We start from the raw sequence: 24,604 nt of genomic DNA on the forward strand, positions 1-24,604 counted from the left end.
ATGTACATTATCGAAATCTATATCGATTGAGCAAACGAGAACTTGTAAGAGGTTTACCCAAACTTCAGAAATTAGATAAAATATGTGGTGAGCGCCAGATAGGCAAACAAACAAAGAACTCACACAAAAAGGTGAATTCAAATACCACATCAAGACCACTCGAACTTCTCCACATGGACCTGATAGGACCTACCAGAACAGAAAGTCGTGGTGGTAAAAAGTACATCTTGGTAATAGTTAATGACTTTACCAGATTCACTTAGGTAGTCTTCTTAAGGGATAAATCTGAAACCCTTGAAGAAGTAAGAAAAGTTCTCAAAAGGATTCAAACTGAAAAATCTTCTTAAATCAGTAAAATTCGTAGTGATCATGGATCTGAATTTGAGAATAGCAATTTTGAGAAGTTCTGTATCGACCAAGGAATATTACATGAATTCTCTACTCCTAAAACTCCACAACAAAATGGAATTGTAGAAAGAAAGAATAGGGTGCTTCAAGAAATGGCTAACGTCATGTTGAATAGCATGAAGCTCTCTAAAAATCTTTGGGCTGAAGCAGTCAACACAGCTTGCTATATTATTAACCGAGTCTACACTAAAAAAGATAATAATAAAACGGCTTACGAATTGTGGTTCAATAAAAAGCCTACTGTTAAATACTTTGGCAGCTGGCAGCAAGTGCTATATTTTACGTGATCGTGAAAATTTGGGAAAGTTCAATACAAAGAGTGATGAAGGTATTTTTCTAGGATACTCTTTAAACAGTCGAGCTTATAGAGTTCTGAACAAAAGGACTGGTGTGATTCAAGAATCCATTAATGTTGTCATTGATGATCACTTAAACACACCAATCTCTAATTCAGATAATGATGAAGTACTAATCATTGATAAACTCGATACTTCATCGAATCAGATTGGAACTGAGGATCGTTAAAGATCATCCAACAACACAAATTCTTGGAAACCCTTTCACCGGTGTTCTCTTGTAGATAACTTGAGGATATATGTAATTATTATGTTTTACATCCCAAATTGAACCATCTAACGTAAAAGAAGCTCCTGATGAAAATGGATTGTTGCGATGCAAGATGAACTCAACCAATTCATAAGAAATGATGGTTGGTATCTCGTACCAAGACCTAAAGATAAACACATCATTGGAACAAAATGGATTTTCAAAAATAAGTCTGACGAATGTGGAAATATAATTAGAAACAAGGCTAGACTGGTGGTACAAGGTTATACTCAAATTGAAGGGATTGATTTCGATGAAACCTTTGCACCAGTAGCACGTCTTGAATCTATCGGACTATTTATATCCGTTGCATGTTTTAGAAAGATAAAGATTTATCGATGGATGTGAAAAGTGCTTTTCTAAATGGCGATTTACATGAAGAAGTCTATGTTGAACAACCAATGGGATTTGAAGATCCCAAAAATACCCATCCTGTAGATCGGCTTAACCAGGCACTTTATGGATTAAAACAAGCACCTCGGGCATGGTATGAGAAACTAACAAAATTTCTATTAACTCATAATTTTCAAATGGGATCATTGATAAAACTCTATTTGTTAAGAAACATAATGATCATATCTTAATGGTGCATTTATGTTGATGATATCATTTATGGATCAACTTGTACCGACTTGACTACCGAGTTTGCAGATTTGATGAAATCTCATTGAAATGAGCATGGTTGGGGAATTGACTTATTTCCTTGGATTGCAAGTAAAGTAACAACCCTGAAGGAATATTCATTTCTCAATCTAAGTATGCCTTGAATCTAATCAAAAGATTTGGATTTGAGAATGGCAAGAATTTTGATACTCCTATGAGTACTACCCTGAAACTATCAAAAGACTCTAATGGTAAAAATGTTGACTCAAAACTTTATCGGAGTATGATTGGTAGTTTGTTATATTTAACTGCTAGTAGACTTGATATTTCTCTAAGTGTTGGTATTTGCGCAAGATATCAATCTGATCCAAAAGAATCTCACTTGATTGCTGTGAATTATTAGATATGTCGCAAGTACTGTAAATCTCGGTCTCTGGTATCCTCATGAAACCAATGTTCAATTAGTTGGGTAGTTGGATGCTGACTGGGCTGGCAATCTAGATGATAGAAAATCAACCAGTGGTGGTTGTTTTTTCATTGGAAATTGTCTAGTTTCCTGGTTTAGTAAGAAATAAAATTCTATATTCAACAGCTGAAGCTGAGTATATCGCAGCTGGTAATGCGTGTACACAGCTTGTTTGGATGCAACGAATGCTAAGTGATTATGGAATTAAACAGGATTCTATGTTATTACATTGTGATAATTCCAGTGCGATAAATATTTCAAAAAATCCTATTCAGCATTCTCGTACTAAGCATATTGACATTAGATTTCATTATATAAGGGAATTAGTAGAAGAAAAAGTTATATCTCTAGAATATATTCCTACTGAAGATCAACGTGCTGATATTTTCACAAAACCTCTTGATAAAAGCAGGTTCAAAAAGATGAAATTTGATCTTGGCATGTGCATTTTAAATTGATAATTTATGCCTTCTTGTATAATATTGTATATATTTGCTAGATTGTATTTCAATTTTTGTAAAAATTTGCAAGTAAATTGAATTTTTGGGGTTTATACGACCAGTCGTGAGTATACACGACCAGTCGTACTACGACCGGTCGTAAATACCCACGACTTGTCGTGGTGCACGGGTTTCACTTCAAATTGGGGATTTTTTCTCTTTCTTCCTCATTTCTTCTTTCTTCTCCTTGGAGCCGAACTTCGACTCGTCGAACCCATCTTTCAAATCCTTCAAGGTTAGTGCTCCAAATCCTCTTTTTCTTGCATATTTGTGTCAAGATTGTTTCCTTTTCTCTCTTGAAGCTTTCTATTTTGAAATTCATTGAGATTTGGGGTTTAGGTTGTGAAAAATCTGTTTTGAGCAAACCCTCTTCTCAATCCTTTGCAACTTCTTTATTCCTTTAATTCCTTGTTGCAAATGACTTCTAGAGGAAGAAAAACTACTTCACGTGGTCCTTCTTCTTCCTCCAGATCTACCCCTTTATCTAAACGTCATCTTCTTGTTCCCAATGATGATCCATCATTTGTTAGGGACATTAGATCTCGTAAGGTTATCGTTGAACATCCTGTTGATGTCAATCACATTGCTCCATTTGACATCCTTCCTATGCTTGAAGCTATAGGTTGGACTAACTTATTGCATTGGGGTGGGCCTGCATACCGGTCCATTGCCCAATCCATGTTTTCATGTATTAGTGCATTTTCACAGGATAATTTAACTTTTCAAATTTCTACTAGAGAAGGGCCATTCGACGTTGATCGTCATTTAATTTCAGCCCTTATGAAAATTCCTATGAATGATGAGGGTATTCCAATTCATAATTTAACTGATAAACCCTCAATGGCTGAAAAACGTATGCTAACTAAAGACTTGTGTAATATGGATGTTCAATGGACTCAAAAAGGGAATGCGCTCCCCGCAAGGTATTTGTTACCCAAATACAGAATTCTTCACAGAATCTTTGTGTCTAATCTGTATCCTCGTTCGGGTAATAAATCTGACCTGACTTCATTTATGGTTCGTGTTATCCATGCTATTTCTAATAGTACTCAGATTTGTTTGCCTTCCTTAATCTGTCATTTCATTCTTCAGTTTCGACTCCATTTTGGTCATAGTGACATTCCATTTGCATACTTTATGACTGTATTGGCTACTCATATGTTAGTCGATATGCCTGTTGATGAAGCACCAATCCATCATCTGATCTTCAATAATACAAATATTAATAAGATGAAGTTGGATCTGCTTCCTGAACAAGGTGGTGGTGGTGGTCCTGAAGAAGCTGGTGTTGATATTAATATGGATGACATTTTTGAGGAACTGGATTCTGACTCAGCTAATGATCCAGATTTTGTACCATCTGATATTGATGCACGTCTGAGAGCATTAGAGGATAAAGTTGAGAATATAAATGTAAAGATGGAAAATATGTCTGTTGCTCATGATTTGCAATTCAAGTACATGCGCAAATATCTTAGGCGCTTGAACAAAGGCATGCACCAACTTGATCCTTCTATTCCTGCTCCATCTTCAAGTTCTAATTCTGACTAGTTTCTATGAGACTTTTGGTATGTAATAACTTTATTACTTAGCACTTGTTTGCTTAGGTATGAGTTTGATTTTATTTATGTTTTATGCTGAATATTTGTTCTTGATGTAATGCTGGATATTTGTGATGCTATCTTGAGTTCCACTTATTCTCTTACTTCCTCATGTTTCCTCTCATGACTTCCTTTCTTTAGTTCTCCTTTGTCATATTGTGACAAAAAGGGGGAGAATGGTTTGTTCTTAATGTGATTGTGAGGGGAGTAGCAGTGGTTGTCAAGGGGAATATATGTTTGATCTTGAATATATGTTTGATCTTGTTGAATGATAATGGTTGAAATCTTGTTGAATGATAATGGTTGAATGTTGAAACTGGTTGAATGTTGAATATTGAATATTGATTTGCAGGTGTTAACCAGTTGTTTTACTTTTGTTTATTATGGTTATGTGTTTTATCACTAATTTGACAAAGGGGGAGATTGTAAGTGCTATAGTTTCTATCCCTCTTTGTTGTCAAATTTGTAGTGCCAAAATCACTATTATACTCTGTTATATATAACTTGCATAAATGAAGCTCTCTCAAGGATCAACATTCATAAATAAGCTAAGCTCACAACAAGCACTGCTCACAAGACAAGACTCAAGATCTTGAATACAAGCACTGCTCACAAAATAAGACTCAAGCTGAACTCAAGACTCAAGCTGAAACTCAAGCCACTTTCAAGATTGAGTTACATGAAGAGTTCAACTACATCAAGACTTCAAGACTGATACTTCAAGGTCACTTGTTCCTAATGCTTCAATGTCCATACTTCATGATTGAGGTTTGTTTGACCATAGGATGACCTTAGAAGTAGGTCATTTCGGATACATAAACCGAATGTTTATTTTTCATGTGATTGGTCTGTTCTTCGACCAGTCTTAGGTCTTCTTCGACTAGTCCTAGACTTGCTTCGACCAGTCTAAGAAATTCCTCGATCAGTCGTAAGTTTGTTACAAATTCCGGATAAAATCTGTTAGCCTTCGACTAGTCTTGGAATCTCGACCACGTAGAATGTGTCGCCGATCTTCGACCCGTACAATCTTACGACTCAAGTCCAGAACGTTTTCAGGACCTACGACTGGCCGAAGGAAACCTACGACTGTCGTAGGTGACCTACGACGAGTCGAAGGAGACCTTAGTCGTAGAACGGTCAGATCATATCCCGCCGAATTTTTCAAATATTTATTAGAGCTTCGACTAGTCGAAGAGCACTCTAGACATCGAAGACCCGATCTTCTCACCTATAAATAGTGCACGAATCTCAAGAAATTATCAATTTAATTAAAGTATTCAAGCCAATCTTCGTCGAACTTCCGAGAGATAATTTTGTGCTCCATCTAAGCTAAGTGTGCTTATTTAATATTCTCTTTCCTTAGCTTTATTTTAATTGATTTTGTTTCTTATATTCCAATCGATTTGATAAAGAGGAATTATTATTCCCTTTCTTTGGAATCAAAATCAATTAAGGCAAGCCCTATTTGGTTTAATTTAAAATCTATTAGAATTAGAACCATTGTAATTGAGTACTGGACATTGAACTTGGACATTCAATCATCTACTTTGATTTGGTTCTACCGGGCTGCTACAACGAAGGAGATTTTCAGGTATTTTACATATTGTAAATTCCTTTCTATTATTTTGGTTTCTTTCAAGATTTGCCAGAAAAATCTTGTTATTTTGGTTATCTGAGGAAAGCCAGGAAAACTCAGAAGTGGGGTTTTTTTAATTGTGTAAGCCCACATACAAAGACACAATTGTAAGGGTTTTGGGTGAACTGGGAAAACCTATTTGTTAGTAAACGCTAATATCCCCTGTGTGAGGATATTAGGAGTGGAGTAGCATTTTGTGTGGCTGTTGTTTAACAGTTGGTGAACACACAGGCGAACCACTATAATCCCTTGAGTTGTGGTTGATTGTTTTATTCTTCTAATTTTTTATTCTTTTTGTGGGATGTATGTATGGTGGTGAATGTTGTAATTATTTCAAGCTTTGTGAGAATGTTGTAATAGCTTAGAATTTACTTTTTGCTATTCCTTTATAAGCTTGATTTTCAATTTCATTTGAAAGTTGTTCCAGCAAGGTTGCCCTGCCATTTTTATGGTGTATGGCTGTCCCTAGAACAATACATTTTTAATTACAAGTTATTTCATTTCAGTTTATATTTAATTCTGTATTCCTCTTCGATTTGAGACTTGATACAAAGACCTTTCTAGAAATAAGGTTGTCCTACCATAAACTCTGTTTTTGGTGTAAGGTTGTCCTTAGAATAACGTTTGTATCAACCTCTCAAGATCTGAATTTTGAGGTTGTTTTACTTTCCTGCATTGTTATTTAATTTCGCTATCATTTTCTTTATTATTCCGCTGTTATAAGTTTTTATTTGGCATTGTCTTATTCACCCCCCCTCTAGGACATATAGCTTGGCCTTTTCACATCTACCCCATCAGTTAGATGCACCATTTCATGGTGGGCCTAAGGCTTAAAATCAAGTCAATTAGTGACTTGTGTGGGCCACACTATGCACAACAGTTGAGAGGTTTACCCTCGATTAAAATATTCATAATCATTTGTTGGGCCACCGAGGCGTGGATAACAAATCCATCCCATCCATTATGTGTGTCCCACTTAGTTAAGGGGTCAGGCCAAGTTTCAGAGGCATCCAAATTTCAGGTAGACCCCAGCAAGTGCTTTTATATGCTCGAGCTTCGAGTTGTACGAACGGTTCAAGGAGATCAAAGTTACATGGGTCCCAAAGTGATGTATTTATTATATCTACACCGTTCATCTATTTTTAGAGATCATTTTAGAGCATTATCTAAAAAACAAAAGGAATCATATCCAAAGATTATCTGGACCACACCAGAAATAGTAGTGGAGATAATGATTTCACTGTTAAACAATTTACAGGGCCCACCATAACGTTTATTTTCAATGCAATCTGTTCATAAGGTCACAAAGACCTGAATTAGGAGGAAAAATAAATTTCATATTGGTCCAAAACTTCTGTGACCCCAAAAAAGGTTTTAATGGTAGACGTTCAATCCTCCGCTGCTTTTTGTAGTGTGGAACACTTGATAGTTAGATTTGTCTTATTTTTCTTCTCAAGCCTAAAGACGAGCTCACCAAATGGATGGATGGTTTGGATATAACACATACCTCATGATCAGACACACAAAACTTCCAGTCTTCATGTAATTTTAGATGGAGTGGGCCACTTGAGTTCTGTGTACGGCTGATTTTTAGGATATCCCATAATCTAAAGGGAACCTGTAACGACCTTGGAATTTTTGTGCTAATCTTTCCTTAAGTAGTTGTTTTTGGGGTAATTAGCGCTTTACTTGATTGCTTGTGAAATTCGCATCAATCACTTTAAATTATATCTGCATGGCTCTAAACGTGTAGATTAGTGAGCGCTATGTTACTCTGAAATCTGGGATCCATCGCTAAATCCAGTTTGTTTGAGAATTTTTGGAAGATCTGGATCGGACTGGACCGCGCGTCGATGATCTGAGGCTGTTGCGGTCACTGAGTTTGGCTTGGTCTTCACCTCAAAATCAAGTCGATCTGATGTTCTGGTTTTGATTGAGTCTTGAGTGAAGAGTGTGAGAACGGTTGGAATTTAATAAGCTTTTTACGAAATCTGAGTGTCGCTTGCGCGACGAATTTAAGCTATCTGACCATTGGATTTCGACCCAATTTCACCCTCGAATCAATGGATGGCCCAGGCATATCCTAGTGCTTGTGGACCGGATCGAGTTTCGGTGCCGTTGAATTGAGTGTGGTCGCCACGGCTGATCTGAAGAGCCAGTGGGTACGAACTGCTTGACCTAGATCCATGGTCGTGAGCTTAAGTCCGACCTTTCGTGGTTATAGGCCCACCGAAGTGCTTCGTTGGATCGAGAAAGGCGACTTTGGTTATAACCTAAGTATACCTTGACCTGGGTTATTTCCATCATTTTAAGGCCTTATATAGTCCTTAAACCCTAGCTCTCATTTCCATACGAATTTTCTCTAACCCTAGCTTGGAGAGAGAGTGGAAAAGAGAGAGTTAGTGAGAGAGATTGATTGGTGAATCATCTTGATTCTTCCTTGTTCTTCTTCACCTTTGAACCTTCACTTTGAATCGTTCCTCTGACGATTCTGAGTTCTTTTGGGGTAAGTTAAACTAACCCTAACCTGTGTTAGAGCTTAGATTAGACTTGGTGTTGTTGTATCTCATTTCTATCCTTATTTTAGGGTATTCTAGCGCCGTTGACGAAGACAACTCGTCTAAATCAGTTCGGCGGTTCTTTCTTCGCTTAAGGTGCGGACTTTAAGTGTATAGGTTATGGTTTTCAAGGCTTTCAATCCCAGTTAGTGATTTATTCTTGTTATGGATGAGATTTCACATGTCAAATGTTATGTTTGCATTGCTTTCCTGATATGCATGTGCTATATTGAGATTTGTGTATTCTAAGTGTATTTATAAAGTACCGTATACGTATAAAATACGCACTTGTGCTTGCCATGATTATTGGTCATGTATGTGTGCTAGATGCATGTATGACAACTCCTTGATAAAAGGAATTGTCTAAGTGCATGTATTTCAACATGCGTCATGTATGTTGTTCCATGTATGCTAAGTGTTTGTAGAAATGCATGAATGACCTAAGTGTAACTGATTACACTAAGTGTGGGCGTTGAGAAGTGATTCTCAATACTCCCATTGATGCGCATGTTTTCCTTTATGCAGTTACCTTTCAAGCTATTTAAATTCAAGCATCTCCTATGCTTACATTTATGTTAAGTTGATATTATTCAGATGTGTATGTAACATGATTTGAGTTATTGTTCCATTACTGTTTTACATTCCATATGAATATCTGTAGTAGTGTAGGATATTTGGGACTATGCCTTAGTCCAGGAGATCGGTAATTGACCCTATATTCGTGGTTGAGATTGCTTTCGCCACGTAGGACGTATTAGACGAACCCGAGCCGTATTAGAGTTGGCGGCAGTGGTTTGGCCACGCGGAGTGTTTGCGCACTCTATGTCGTTCAATTCAACGTGCGCTCGTGCTAGTCGAGTTCGTCAAGTAACCCGATTGTCCGATGTATGTTCACCATGTATGGACGCTTTTGCTTGAATCTAGGGTACCGAACTTACCAGTGAAATCCTAATAACCATTGTACCTTGATCCGCTAAGACTCATGAGCCGGACATGGTGGTATGGGACACCGTGGTCGAGCTGTCGGCCTACGCTGGGGTGACGAGCTTCCCCGTAGTGACCAGTGAGCAACTTAACTCGTGAGCCGATTATGGTGGTATGGGATACTATATTCGTGCTGTCGGCCTACATTGATTGGTGACGAGCCATTTGTAGTGACCTCGAGCATACCTGGATACCGCAAGGAGGTGACGAGCCGAACTGTGGTAGTAAGGGCATGAAAGGCGTACATTGATTGGTGACGAGCCCTTTGCTACGACCTCAACTATATGACCGTATGAGATATCTAGGATTGACGACCCTAGTATGGATCACTGTTTGGATGGTGATATGAGGAAGGTATCTTAGCTTCCCAATCCTGTTGTGTGAAATGGACTAATAACAACTTGGTAATCATATCCATGCACCGCATTTGCATGTGCTTTGTAGATGTGGCGCACTTTGAGGCGATGTCATGCGTAACGTAAGATGAAGACGCTGAGGGTGTACGTGTGAGGGCACGCATCATACCGCATTCATACTTGCATTAATAAGAGTACTTAGGATTTATTTAATTGTCCTGCTTTATTATCGTTTGATTGAACTGATAACATGTTAACCGATGCCTTATTGTTCCACCGAGTTGATCACTCACTCCCACGTTCGGGCGGTGTTGTACACCCACCAGACTGTCTTAGGCCCCGATGTTGCAGGATGTGGATGCGACGTCCGAGGCAGAGCGGGAGATGGATGACGACGAGGCGCCTTCTCTTATATGCAGTTTTGAGACGGGTTCTAGCGAGCCTCGATCTTGTGCGGGATCTATGGGATTACTATTTTGGGAACTGAAATGATGTAACTTGTACTTATAATTTTGATAAATAACACTTTTACACGATCTGGTTGTATATGTAATTCAGGGACTTACACTTGTACACATATTTTACTATAAGTCTTCCGCTTGCTTTATTCACTTATCCCTGAATCATATCTGCGTTTTGGCTTAATCTATCCCATGTTTATGTGCTAATACAGTCAACATATATCATTCATTAATTATGTTGCATAAGTGATGTTTTGGAACTCGGGAGCTGAGTTATGCTCGACCCCCGAATTTCAGGGCGTTACAGAACCCATCAAATGCATGGTGTTGATGTTTGACATACATCATGGTACGACCTGTGGTGGGACCCGCCGTCCCTACCTAACACAAGTAGTAGGATGCTGACAGCAACAACGTCCAGCATTGTTGCATTTTTTAAAATTCTTGTGGTTTTTCATAGTTAGGGCGCACATCAAGATAGTCCATTCCATCTATTCCATTCTATGGCTCGTGACAGACCAAACGAGCCCAATATTCAGCATTTTTTGGCGTATAGAAACATCACAGCGGGCCTTAACAGTTTGGTAGTAAACATCACTATTAAAATGATTATTATTATTAATCAATGGCTTGGTGGACCTGTGGAAGTTTTTAACGGTGAGGTTTTCAATCGCACTGTTTGTGGTCCACCTAATCATTGAGCCTACAACATTTTTGAATATTTCCTTCATCAAAATAGGCATAGTTCTATGAAGGGCTTAGATTGCATCCAAATGCAATGGTGGGGGCCATGGTTAATGAGTCTCATTCAATCATCATTATCATTATCATCACATCATCACAACAATTAATCATTCAAATAATCAAGAAAGAAAACAAACCATAAGAGTGGAGGGAGTCTACTCACCTTGATGAACTAGATGGATGGTTAAGATGGATGGAAGGGATGGAATTGATGGTTGAGATGGATGGAAGGGATGGGATTGATGGCCCACCAAGTTCACTCCTCTCTCTCTCTCTCTCTCTTTCTCCCTTATGGTAGGAAATGGTGAAAATGTTGAGGGATGGAGGACTATTTGTAGAGAAATGGATAAAAATATGGTTTGGTTAGGTTAATGTGATTAATGTTAGTTAAGGCTAGCATTATGGGAATTTATGCATGATTAAGAATTAATGATGGATTAAAGGGGCATAGGATGGCATGGTGTGATGATGTCATGCATAGGATATGGTATGGAGAAGAGTTGACTTTGGGGTGCACATGAGAGAGGGATGGGTATGGGTGTGTGACATCACACACATGGGTAGAGATTCTCTCACCCATGTGTGGTATGGTGCATGTGTGGGAGCATGTGTTATGCACATGTGTGGAATGTAATATACGGCGATATGTGCACATGATATACTAACGATTCTTCGCGGCGTATCTGTTACGCCCCAAACTCGGAAAACGGGCTCACAAAATTTCCGATCGTCGAATCTGGTACCGACAGCCTCCGTAGTGCCCCATTCTCAGATTCCGGCACTCTCATGCCAGATTCCGTTCCTGGGATCCTACAAGGAGGATTTTCAGTATGAATTTTTTTTTTGTAATGAAGGATAACCACAAGCATAACCAAGTCACAAAACATCATCACCACATATCCACTAAATCAAAAACTTTAAGTATAATGCGGAAAGGAAAATACAGGGTGATCAAAAAGCTTCAAAATAAACTGATGCGCACTCCTGCCTCAGCGCTGTTGCTGTCCAACACTACCTGCACGGTCGTGCATAAGCTTACAAAAGCTTAGAGGGTGGTGTAAGTGTGTGTGCAAGGCCAGCGCCAAGTGTACAGTATCAGAGTAATGTGGAAATATACGGTAAGTCCATGAATGCTATCGGCCATACCAAGGCCATGCGATGCGAGGCCTATGTAGCCAAATGTCATTTGCGAGATGCAAAGCAAGCATGCCAGTCCTCATCAAGTACACATGTCAGTACAGTTCCTCTTTGGATATCACCGGGGTCTGATACACTCCACATAGACTGCCTCCTCCCTAGCTGCATAGTCGAGCAAGTGGAATAGACCTCACTATCCGCCTGACCAGTAGTCTGTCAATACCTACCCGGCTCGTCGATAGCGGACTCGTTTACGAGCTGGTCAAACTCAGCCTAGCTTATAGCCCCCTCACTCGAGCGGATAAGGCCACACCCCCTTCCAACCGACCACGACACAGTGGGAGACGCGGCCTACTGGTATTCGGCACTCGGACGCTCATGTATGCACTCGGTCTAGACGTTGGAGCATCTCCTGGTACCAAAAAGGTTCTTAGACTTTCACCCAAGGACATCCTAAGTGTCCACAATACTAAAGCCAATATTTTCGGTATCCGATATGACCATCCACGATGTGCCTGTGGAGGCCACGGCCTTGATGTCGCTAGGGCGTGCAGTGATCAAGTGACACATATGCGGAATGCATGAGTCACATCATCAAATCATGGAGTAATTCGGTGCGTACCACGCACTCATGTGGGGGCACTCCGTCTCATAAGGAGTCCCGTAAATGCCACAGCCCAACGGCTTATGCTATGATCAAACATTCCTCATACCAAGCATACATATGATGCGTATGGACATGTATCACGGAGCTATACTAAGCATGTTATAAAGTGATGAATTATCCCTACAATGCAGATAGGCCTAGAAGGCCTACACACCACAAGTACGGCCTATCAATGGGCCCTAGGGAGAGTTGTAATGCGGACATTTAACCAACATTATACTTGCAATGTGGACGTCAAACCAACATTGCTCCCAAGGTATAGCCTGCCACAAACCATGGAGAAATCACGCATTGCAATGGACCCTAAGGACAACCCATTGGGCCTCGACCCATTGGCCTTAGGTACATCAAATGGGCCTTATCACATGGGCCTTACATTCATCAAATCGACCGCATAAATGGGCCTCACCAACGGACCTCATGTACATTGCAATGGGCCATAACCCATGGGCCTTAAAATACATCAAAATGGGCCTAATCAAATGGGCTTTATGTATCTCAAATGAACCACACCAATTGGGCCCATATGCATACCAAATGGGCCACACCCAAATATAAGTGGAGATAGTGATTTTTCCACCATTAAGGTTCCCAAAGCCCACCCTAACATTCATTTTCTATCCAATCCGGTCATAAGGTCACACAAACTTGGATTAAGAGGAAAACACATTTCTTATTAATCCAAACTTTTGTGACAACAAAGGATTTCAATGGCAAGGACTCAATCCCCACTACTATTTGCAATGTGGACCACTTGATCTTAAATCTGGCTCATTCTGCAGCTCATGCAAAAAAAAAAAGAGCTTTCCAAATGGTTGGGAGGCTTGGATGCAACACATGCATCCGGATGGGGTCCACTATCTGTCCAGCGGCCAGTAAAATGGCTGGACGGTTCAAATAAAACACATACATTACCGTGGGATCCACCGTCCGCCTAGACGGTGGCAATAAGGCACATACATCACTGTGGGTCCCACGTGGGGCCCACCATAATACTTATATGCCATCCGATCCGTTCATAAGGTCACACGTACCTGGGTGAAAAGGGACAACAAATTTTGTCTTGATCCAAAACTTCTGTGGCCCAGAAAAGGAGCTTCAAGGGCAGACGTTCAATCCCACTGTTTCCCATGATGTGGGCCACCTGAGTCTTGGATGAGGCTGAAATTTAGAGGGGGCCCACTGATGGAGGTGTCCCACCATATGAACGGGTTTGATGACAAATATACATCAGGGTGGGGCCCACGTCAAGGGCCATGGGACTCTGCTCTCTGCCCGCCCGCCTGGAGCCCTGGCGTCTGACAGCAGCAGCAGCAATGCTGCTGTTGGTTTGTGTATTTTTTTTTGAAAAACTTAAATTTTGTGATTTTTCAGAGGTAGGGCCCACATCTGCTGAATCCGGGTCCGCCAAGGGATTCTACCATGCATAACAAATCCATCAAGCCCATTATTGGGCATTTTTCGGCGTGTAGAAAAACTAAGGTGAGTTTCAACGGTGAAAATCACTATTTTCAAAGGTGTGGCCCGCCAGAAAGTTAGATCAGTCCCATTTTTCGGCTCAACGCCTAAAATAATCTGGAAAATGAGATGGACAGCTTGGATTTGAAGCATACATCAAGGTGGGGCCTATATAAGTTGGCCACCAAGAAGCTTGTGAACCAAGCTTATATTTGTGTTTTCCATGCACGTCCAGCGTCCCTGGACGCTGGACGGTCTGGGCCTATCACATACACAAGGTGAGCCCTGTTTAGGTGGGCCACCAAATGGTGGGTGTTGTGGATACAATACATATAAGGTGGGTCCCACCTATAGATGCTTTGGGATAAAATACACGCCTTATGGTGAGGTCTATTCGGGTGGGCCACACAATCACACCAACATCACATGAAAAGAAGAATAAAAAGAAAGAGAGGGAGAGAGAGAGAGAGAGAGAGAGAGAGAGATACACGTGTGATGGAGGGACCCCGGCATTATGGGCCCTCTGTTTCAAGCATCCAATCATACATCAAGTGGGTCCCATTGCATATGGGCCCACCAAGTTGAAAATCAACGGTGGAGATCCTTTCTCCACCAAAATAGAAGGTCTAGATGACCCTATTCATGCAAGAAAATAAACATCATGATGGGGTCCATGGAGAATGGCCCCATCATGGAATGATCTTAAGCATCAAGGTGGGCCATCGGCCACACCTAATGGTCCAAAGTGAGATCCATACCATTGATTCGGTAGGCCTCACTTGGCCCATCATAAAACATGAAAAATCTAGTTTAATAAGCACCCACCGGTCGATCTTCTCGGTCCGTTGGAAAGCCGATCTCCTTGTGCTTCACTTTGATGGAGGGAGATGAGAAGTGGATGGCTTGGATGAAGGATCTTTGGGATGGGAGTGGGCCACCAAATCACATTTTTCTCTCGATGGGAGGCTTGGACGTGGGATTTTCCTTGCTTGGGAAAAGTGATGAGAAATGGGAGAGAGAGAGAGGGTTGTAAAGAGAGAGAGACGGTAGCTTAGGTAGGCCATGATTACTTGTAAGAGAGGGTGGCTAGCAATAAATGCTTGTAAGAAGGCTAGGGGGTAGGGTGGCTATAGGTAGGGCAGGGTGGCTATAGCTAAGGTAGGGTGGTTATAGCTAGGGTAGGGTGGTTATAGCTAGGGTAGGGTGGCTATAGCTAAGGTGATGTCATCCATCACCCTCATGATTACCTAGAGATTGGTGCCACATGGGATGAGTGGGTCCCGCAATATACGGTCCACGGCCATTAAAATGCACGGTCCACATGTTATGATCTAAGCGTCGGGTTGACGCATGAGACGTGGCGTTGGAACCGCGGCGACGGTGCGATCGTAATGGTACGGGTCTCGGGTTAAGCTAACTCAAATCTATAGGATATGACCTAGGATCGTGTGCAAATGTCGATTATAGGTCGCATGTTACCGAAATTCGATGGGAAGGATCGCGGCAGTCGACGGAACAATACAGACTAGGATACGGGTCTTACAGCTCTCCCCACCTAATAAAAATTTCATCCTCGAAATTTGCACTACCATCGCAGCTAACCGTAACTCATAAGGAAATAGAAAACATAACATCATATATAATCAAAACACAGTACAACATACAATCAAACATCAAAAAGATGGGGATAGTGTTCGCGAATCTCCGCCTCGCGCTCCCAAGATGCCTCATCCACACTATAATGGCCCCACTGCACCTTCACCAAGGGAATGACCTTGGTCCACAGGACTTGCTCCTTTCGATCGAGGATACGAACTGGCTGCTCAACATAAGAAGCGTCCTCACGAACCTCCAACGGCTGCCAATCAATAACAGGCACGATGTCTGACCCACACTTCCTCAACATAGAGACATGAAAAATGTTGTGGACGCCAGACAACTGAGATGGCAAGGCAAGCCGATGTCATGCCCCAAACTCGGAAAACGGGCTCATAAAATTCCCGATCGCCGAATCTGGTACCGACAGCCTCCGTTGTGCCCCATTCTCGAATTCTGGCACTCTCATGCTAGATTCCGATCCTGGGATCCTATAAGGAGGATTTTCAGTATGATTTTTTTTGTAATGGAGCATAACCACAAGCATAACCAAGTCACAAAACTTCATCACCACATATCCACTAAATCAAAAACTTTAAGTATAATGCGAAAAGGGAAATACAGGGTGATCAAAAGTTTCAAAATAAACTGATGCACACTCCTGCCTCAGCGCTGCTACTGTCCAACACTACCTGCACGCAACGGTCGTGCATAAGCTTACAAAAGCTTAGAGGGTGGTGTAAGTGTGTGTGCAAGGCCAGCGCCAAGTGTACAGTATCAGAGTAATGCAGAAATATGCGGTAAGTCCATAAATGCTATCAGCCATACCAAGGCCATGCAATGCGGGGCCTATGGTGCCAAATGTCATATGCGAGATGCAAAGCAAGCATACAGTCCTCATCAAGTACACATGTCAGTACAGTTCCTCTCTGGATATCACCGGGGTCTGATACACTCCACACAGACTGCCTCCTCCCTAGCTGCACAGTCGAGCAAGTGGAATAGACCTCACTATCTGCCTGACCAGTAGTCTGTCAATACCTACCCGGCTCATCGATAGCGGACTCATTTACGAGCTGGTCAAACTCAGCCTAGCTTATAGCCCCCTCACTCGGGCGGATAAGGCCACACCCCCTTCCAACCGACCACGACACAGTGGGAGACGCGGCCTACTGGTATTCGGCACTCGGGCGCTCATGTATCCACTCGGTCTAGACGTTGGAGCATCTCCTGGTACCAAAAAGGTTCTTGAACTTTCACCCAAGGACATCCTAAGTGTCCACAATACTAGAGCCAATATTTTCGGTATCCGATACGACCATCCACGATGTGCCTGTGGAGGCCATGGCCCTGATGTCGCTAGGGCGTGCAGTGATCAAGTGACACATATGCGGAATGCATGAGTCACATCGTCAAATCATGGAGTAATTTGATGCGTACCACGCACTCATGTGGGGGCACTCCATCTCATAAGGAGTCCCGTAAATGCCACAGCCCAACGGCTTATGCTATGATCAAACATTCCTCATACCAAGCATACATATGATGCGTATGGACATGTATCACGGAGCTATACTAAGCATGTTATAAAGTGATGAATTATCCCTACAATGCAGATGGGCCTAGAAGGCCTACACACCACAAGTACGGCCTATCAATGGGCCCTAGGGAGAGTCGTAATGCGGACATTTAACCAACATTATACTTGCAATGTGGACGTCAAACCAACATTGCTCCCAAGGTATAGCCTGCCACAAACCATGGAGAAATCACGCATTGCAATGGACCCTAAGGACAACCCATTGGGCCTCGACCCATTGGCCTTAGGTACATCAAATGGGCCTTATCACATGGGCCTTACATTCATCAAATGGGCCGCATAAATGGGCCTCACTAATGGACCTCATGTACATTGCAATGGGCCATAACCCATGGGCCTTAAAATACATCAAAATGGGCCTAATCAAATGGGCTTTATGTATCTCAAATGAACCACACCAATTGGGCCCATATGCATACCAAATGGGCCACACCCAAATATAAGTGGAGATAGTGATTTTTCCATCATTAAGGTTCCCAAAGCCCACCCTAACATTCATTTTCTATCCAATCTGGTCATAACGTCACACAAACTTGGATTAAGAGGAAAACACATTTCCTATTAATCCAAACTTTTGTGACAACAAAGGATTTCAATGGCAAGGACTCAATCCCCACTACTATTTGCAATGTGGACCACTTGATCCTAAATCTGGCTCATTCTACAGCTCATGCCAAAAAAAAATGAGCTTTCCAAATGGTTGGGAGGCTTAGATGCAACACATGCATCCGGATGGGGTCCACTATCTGTCCAGCGGCCAGTAAAATGGCTGGACGGTTTAAATAAAACACATACATTACCGTGGGATCCACCGTCTGCCTGGACGGTGGCAATAAGGCACATGCATCACTGTGGGTCCCATGTGGGGCCCACCATAATACTTATATGCCATCCGATCCGTTCATAAGGTCACACGTACCTGGGTGAAAAGGGACAACAAATTTTGTCTTGATCCAAAACTTCTGTGGCCCAGAAAAGGAGCTTCAAGGGCAGACGTTCAATCCTACTGTTTCCCATGATGTGGGCCACCTGAGTCTTGGATGAGGCTGAAATTTGGAGGGGGCCCACTGATGGAGGTGTCCCACCATATGAACGGGTTTGATGGCAAATATACATCAGGGTGGGGCCCACGTCAGGGGCCGTGGGACTCTGCCCTCCGCCCGCCCGCCCGCCCGCCCGCCTGGCGCCGTGGCGTCTGATAGCAGCAGCAGCAATGCTGCTGTTGGTTTGTGTATTTTTTTTGAAAAACTTAAATTTTGTGGTTTTTCAGAGGTAGGGCCCACATCTGCTGAATCTGGGTCCGCCAATGGATTCTACCATGCATAACAAATCCATCAAGCCCAATATTGGGCATTTTTCGGCGTGTAAAAAACTAAGGTGAGTTTCAACGGTGAAAATCACTATTTTCAAAGGTGTGGCCCGCCAGAAAGTTAGATTAGTCCCATTTTTCGGCTCAACGCCTAAAATAATCTAGAAAATGAGATGGATGGCTTGGATTTGAAGCATACATCAAGGTGGGGCCTATATAAGTTGGCCACCAAGAAGCTTGTGAACCAAGCTTATATTTGTGTTTTCCATGCATGTCCAGCGTCCTTGGACGCTGGACGGTCTGGGCCTATCACACGTACAAGGTGGGCCCTGTTTAGGTGGGCCACCAAATGATGGGTGTTGTGGATACAATACATATAAGGTGGGTTCCACCTATAGATGGTTTGGATAAAATACACGCCTTATGGTGGGGTCTATTCGGGTGGGCCACACAACCACACCAACATCACATGAAAAGAAGAATAAAAAGAAAGAGAGGGAGAGAGAGAGAGAGAGAGAGAGAGAGATACACGTGTGATGGAGGGACCCCGGCACTATGGGCCCTCCATTTCAAGCATCCAATCATACATCAAGTGGGTCCCATTGCATATGGGCCCACCAAGTTGAAAATCAACGGTGGAGATCCTTTCTCCACTAAAATAGAAGGTCTAGATGATCCTATTCACGCAAGAAAATAAACATCATGATGGGGTCCATGGAGAATGGCGCTATCATGGAATGATCTTATGCATCAAGGTGGGCCATCGACCACACCTAATGGTCCAAAGTGAGATCCATACCATTGATTCGGTAGGCCTCACTTGGCCTATCATAAAACATGAAAAATCTAGTCTAATAAGCACCCACCGGTCGATCTTCTCGGTCCGTTGGAAAGCCAATCTCCTTGTGCTTCACTTTAATGGAGGGAGATGAGAAGTGAATGGCTTGGATGAAGGATCTTTGGGATGGGAGTGGGCCACCAAATCACATTTTTCTCTCGATGGGAGGCTTGGATGTGGGATTTTCCTTGCTTGGGAAAGGTGATGAGAAATGGGAGAGAGAGAGAGGGTTGTAAAGAGAGAGAGAGAGGGTAGCTTAGGTAGGCCATGATTACTTGTAAGAGAGGGTGGCTAGTAATAAATGCTTGTAAGAAGGCTAGGGGGTAGGGTGGCTATAGCTAGGGTAGGGTGGCTATAGCTAAGGTAGGGTGGCTAAGGCTAGAGTAGGGTGGCTATAGCTAGGTTAGGGTGGCTAAGGCTAGGGTAGGGTGGCTATAGCTAGGGTGATGTCATCCATCACCCTCATGATTACCTAGAGATTAGTGCCACATGGGATGAGTGGGTCCCACAATATGCGGTCCACGACCATTAAAATGCACGGTCCACATCTTATGATCTAAGCGTCGGGTTGGCGCACGAGACGCGGCGTTGGAACCGCGGCGACGGTGTGATCGTAATGGTACGGGTCTCGGGTTAAGTTGACTCAAATCTAAAGGATAGGATCACTTGTAAACGTCGATTATAGGTCGCATGTTACCGAAATTTTATGGGAAGGATCGTGGCAGTCGACGGAACAATACGGACTAGGATACAGGCCTTACAGTATCTCACTAACGGAGCATCGTACAGATGCACGGGTGGTACCTCCACGATCGCGGCAATGGGGCGGTCGATATGAAATAGGTTTTGAAGTCTTAGGGTTCTGGTCAATTGGGTGTGCACTATGCATGGCTAGTCCAGGTCTAGCCAAGGGCATCGATCATCGTGCATATAGGCATAGAAAATGGTACGGAATGGATGGGGTGGTTATTATGGTATCAGTTACAGTTATTTATGGTCGCATTATGAGGGGTGTACTAAAGGGGTTCTTTTAAGTGTTTAAATTGTACATGCAGACATTACCGGGTTTTATTTCGGAAGGTGAGTCTCATCTACTAACCAATCGGTCGTACTTATAGGTTGGATCGGGTATTACACCAGTGGTTCGACCTCGACTCCTTTGGTGAAGTAGTTGATAATGACAATAGCAAACATGGTCTGACCTTTGTCCATCGGTAATGGGCCAATGATATCTATTCCCCATTAGGCGAACGGCTAGGGTCAGTCATGGGAGTCAACTGCTCAAGTGGTTGATGAGGTATCATTACGAATCTTTGACACTTGTCGCATCTCCAGGTATACTACTTGGCTTCTTCCCGAATGGTCAGGCAAAAGTATCATTGTCGAATGACCTTATGGAGTGATTTCCATAAATTCCTTCACATATTTCTTTCAAGACGTACTTAGCCTCCTCAGGTCGGAGGCACCTTAGGTAAGGTAAATAAAAACCTTTTTTATACAGGGTGTCTCCCACCATGGTGTACCGAGCTAACCTAGCTCGGATCATGCTCACCTCAAACCTATCTTCAGGTGATTTGCCATCCTAAAGGTACTCAGTGATCGGGTCCATCCAGATCAGAGCTGAGGCAACGGAACAAGCTGCTTCCAGGTCGGGCTCGCCGATGCTCAGATCGACAGGAACTCGATGGGGATTAATTTTAGGATGTCATCCTCTGTCACCGTGGCTAACTTTTCCAGTGCATCCGCTTTGGATTTTTTTGCTCTAGGGACCAGGATGACTTCACATTTTCAGAACTCACTGATGAGTTCTCGGGCTTTCTGAAGATAAGTGATCATATTTTTCCTCTTTGGCTTGGTATTCACTAGCAACCTGGTTGACGATGAGTAGCAAATCGCTGTGACTTTTAGAGTTTAGGCCTCCATTGTTACTGCCAACCTGAGTCTGACGAGCAATGCTTTGTACTTTTCCACGTTATTTGACATTTGGAATACAAATCTCAAGGCATATTGTGTGTAGGTTTGGTTGGGTGCCTCGAGGCCACGACCAGAGCGTCGTCGTGTAGGTGGCAGATTCTGCGAGCGTCCTCCTCTGCGAGCGTCATCGAGGCCATGACTCTCTCTCCAGCCGACCTCCACCAACACAGCCTAGCCTATAAAAGAGAGAGAGAGAAAGGGACGTGAGGATATCGAAAGTTGTGGAGATCAGAACGTGTGAAGAAGGGAGAGAGGGCAAGATCAGCATGGGCCGGCCATCTTAGAGGAGTTCTTTCTTTTCTGCCTTTTTCTTATTTTCTGTTTATTTATATTTCTAAGAAGATTTTAGTTTAATTATGGTCACGATTAGCTAAACCTCTTAGCTAGGGCTAAGAGGTGAAGCTTGTAGCCTTATGGGTGGTCTTCTATTGCTTTGATTTATGTTACATTGAACTGACTTTGATTCTAGTTTGATTAATAGGAATGCTTTCAGTTGTTAATGGTTTGTTGTGACTTAAATTACAAAGGATCTGCGATAGCTTTGAGCATGTTCTTAGCAATAAAGGGATGGTGAATTTAGAAATCCTTGTTGTTCACCATCGTCTCGTGGGCATGGTTGGATGATGGAATCCTTCCTAACATTCATATATCTCTCAGACTGGTTATGGATTGATTAAATTCTATTATTTGCTTTTTCTCATGGGCATAGTTTGGTGATGGAAACAATTCTAATTCTCATACTTATCTTCTATTAAAAACTATATCAAAGGAAGTTTAGATTTGGATTTTTAACGTATGATCTTCCATTTGGATGAAGATAGGACTCTGATTCCAGTTGTGTTTATGAATCAAGCGTAGTTCTCCCTGATCTCTATAAGTGGATCCTAGGCACCCTAGTTTCCCACCTTTGAATTTTACAAGTTTTAGTTTAACCATTCACCATTATTCTCTCATATTCACCTGATTTAGATTACATCTTCGCCTAGTTCTATTCAAGTTACTTTCAGATTATGTACAAGGTTTAGTCCTTGTGGATTCGACCTCAGTCTTATCGAAATTATTACTACATCACAACCCTATACTTGGGGTGTGAATAAGTTTTTGGCGCCGTTGTCAGGGATTGATGGGTACGTTTTTCTGAGATTAACTAGTTTTAGAATTAGGTTAAGATTAGGGTTTTATTTTTAGGATTAGTCTTATTTTCTATCTTTAGAAACTTTCTATTTTTAGGTCCTCTTTTGTTTTTAGAAACTAACTTGCTTTCTAATTTAGGTTTAGAACTTTTCTAATTTGTTTTAGAAATTTTCTATTTTCTTTTAGGAATTTTTCCCTTTTTAGAAACTAGTTTACTTTCTATTTTAGGATCTCTTGCTATTTCTAGACTTTCTATCTTTAGAAACTAACTTGGTTTGTTTTATTTTGCAAGATCTAACTTAGGAACTTCGAATTTGGTAACTCCCTTCCAACTCTTCTCTCTTTCGTTTCCTAGATTTCTATTCTTTTCTTTCCTTTAGGTTTAGGTTAGAATCTATGATTGAGGGCTACGAGTGTTTCATGCCTAAGTGGGTCTGTGACAACACTCGACGTCTCTTGACTGAAGGTGGATTGGTTGAGGGTTTGACTATCCATCACAGGACTAGACACCACTCGAGATCCCCAGAGTTAATTAAAGTGATGGCTGCAAACCAACTTCTTCTACCTCAACCTAGGGTGGAAGACATTCATGATGAGAATGAGGTGCATCAAGCACCCCTGCCTCGTACTTTATGAGATTATTTACAACTGGCAGGGGTGAGCATGCCCTCATGCATAGTTTTTCTTGAAAATACGGGACACATGGATATCAAGCCAGGGGTGATCTAACTCGTTCCTAAATTTCATGGGCTTGAGTCAGAAAATCCATATTTGTTTGATGAGATTATAGCCACTTTATATTTTCCAAACGTATTTGAGGACACAGTCAAGCTAAAAATCTTTTCCTTTTCTTTGAAAGAGCTAAGATGTGGTCGCATTCACTACATCCTAGATCTATTGGCACATGGAATGATATGCAAAGGGAGTTTATAAAGAAATTTTTTCCAAATCATAAAACGAACACCCTTAGAAAATCAATCATGAACTTCGCCCAAAAGGAGGATGAAACATTCTTCGAATGTTGGGAAAGGTTCAAGGATCTTATCAGTTTATTCCCACAACACAGTTTTGAAATGTGGCGCATTACACACTTCTTCTATGATGGACTGACATCTTCCATGCACTAATTGGTTGAGATGATGTGCAATGGGGAATTCATTAATAAAAATGTTGATGATTTGTGGGACTACTTGGATAGACTTGCTGAAAATGCATAATCATGGGACACATACCTAAAATTAAGCACCATGTCTAGGCCGACTCAATCTAAGGAGAGGGGTGGAATGTATCTCCTAAAAGAGGACGATGACATCCATCCTAAAGTGACTAATCTCATAAGAAAATTTGAGGCCATGAAATTAAAGAAGGATAAGGTTAATGAAACTGTTTGCGGTATTTGTGATGGCAACATTCACACAACTGAAAATTGTCCAACAATACCTACCTTTCGAGAGTTGCTGAATGAGGAATTCAATGCTATGAACAATTACTAAACACCTTTCAATGGACCTACTTCCAATACATACAATCCTGGTTGGAGAAATCATCCAAACTTCAGTTGGAGGAATGGACAAACTGCTACCCCTCAAGGTTTCATCAATTAAAATCCACAATAAGAGAAACCTCAAGAGGACTTGGTTCTAAAACATTTTCAAAGGCAAAAGCTTTTCAATCAGGGTATGCTACAAGCCTTTCAAGACCTTACAAAAGCGATACAAGGACTTAAGGCTGAAAATACGATTGGGAATAAGGGGAGCCTCCTACTCAACCGCTTCCCAATCCAAAACCACAATATGAAGTTAATAACCCAAGCTCTTCAAATCAGATGGAGCAAGTTAAATCTATCACCACTCTCAGGAGTGGGAAGATCATTAACAAAACCAATTCGGTTAGGGCTGAAAAGCCTAAGGAACCGGAAGAGGACAAAAATGATGAATCTAGCAGGCTCCATAAGAATTAGAACCAGAA

General features: G+C 41.9%; 1 non-coding gene across 1 annotated transcript; it reads right to left on the minus strand.

Moving 5' to 3' along the window:
* Positions 1-23,598: 23,598 nt before the first annotated feature.
* Positions 23,599-23,705, minus strand: LOC131241685 (small nucleolar RNA R71). Its single transcript, XR_009169242.1, has one exon. It is a non-coding gene; the product is annotated as a small nucleolar RNA R71 (small nucleolar RNA).
* Positions 23,706-24,604: the final 899 nt, after the last annotated feature.

This window comes from Magnolia sinica, chromosome 3 (assembly GCF_029962835.1).
Source record: "Magnolia sinica isolate HGM2019 chromosome 3, MsV1, whole genome shotgun sequence".
NCBI lineage: Eukaryota > Viridiplantae > Streptophyta > Magnoliopsida > Magnoliales > Magnoliaceae > Magnolia > Magnolia sinica.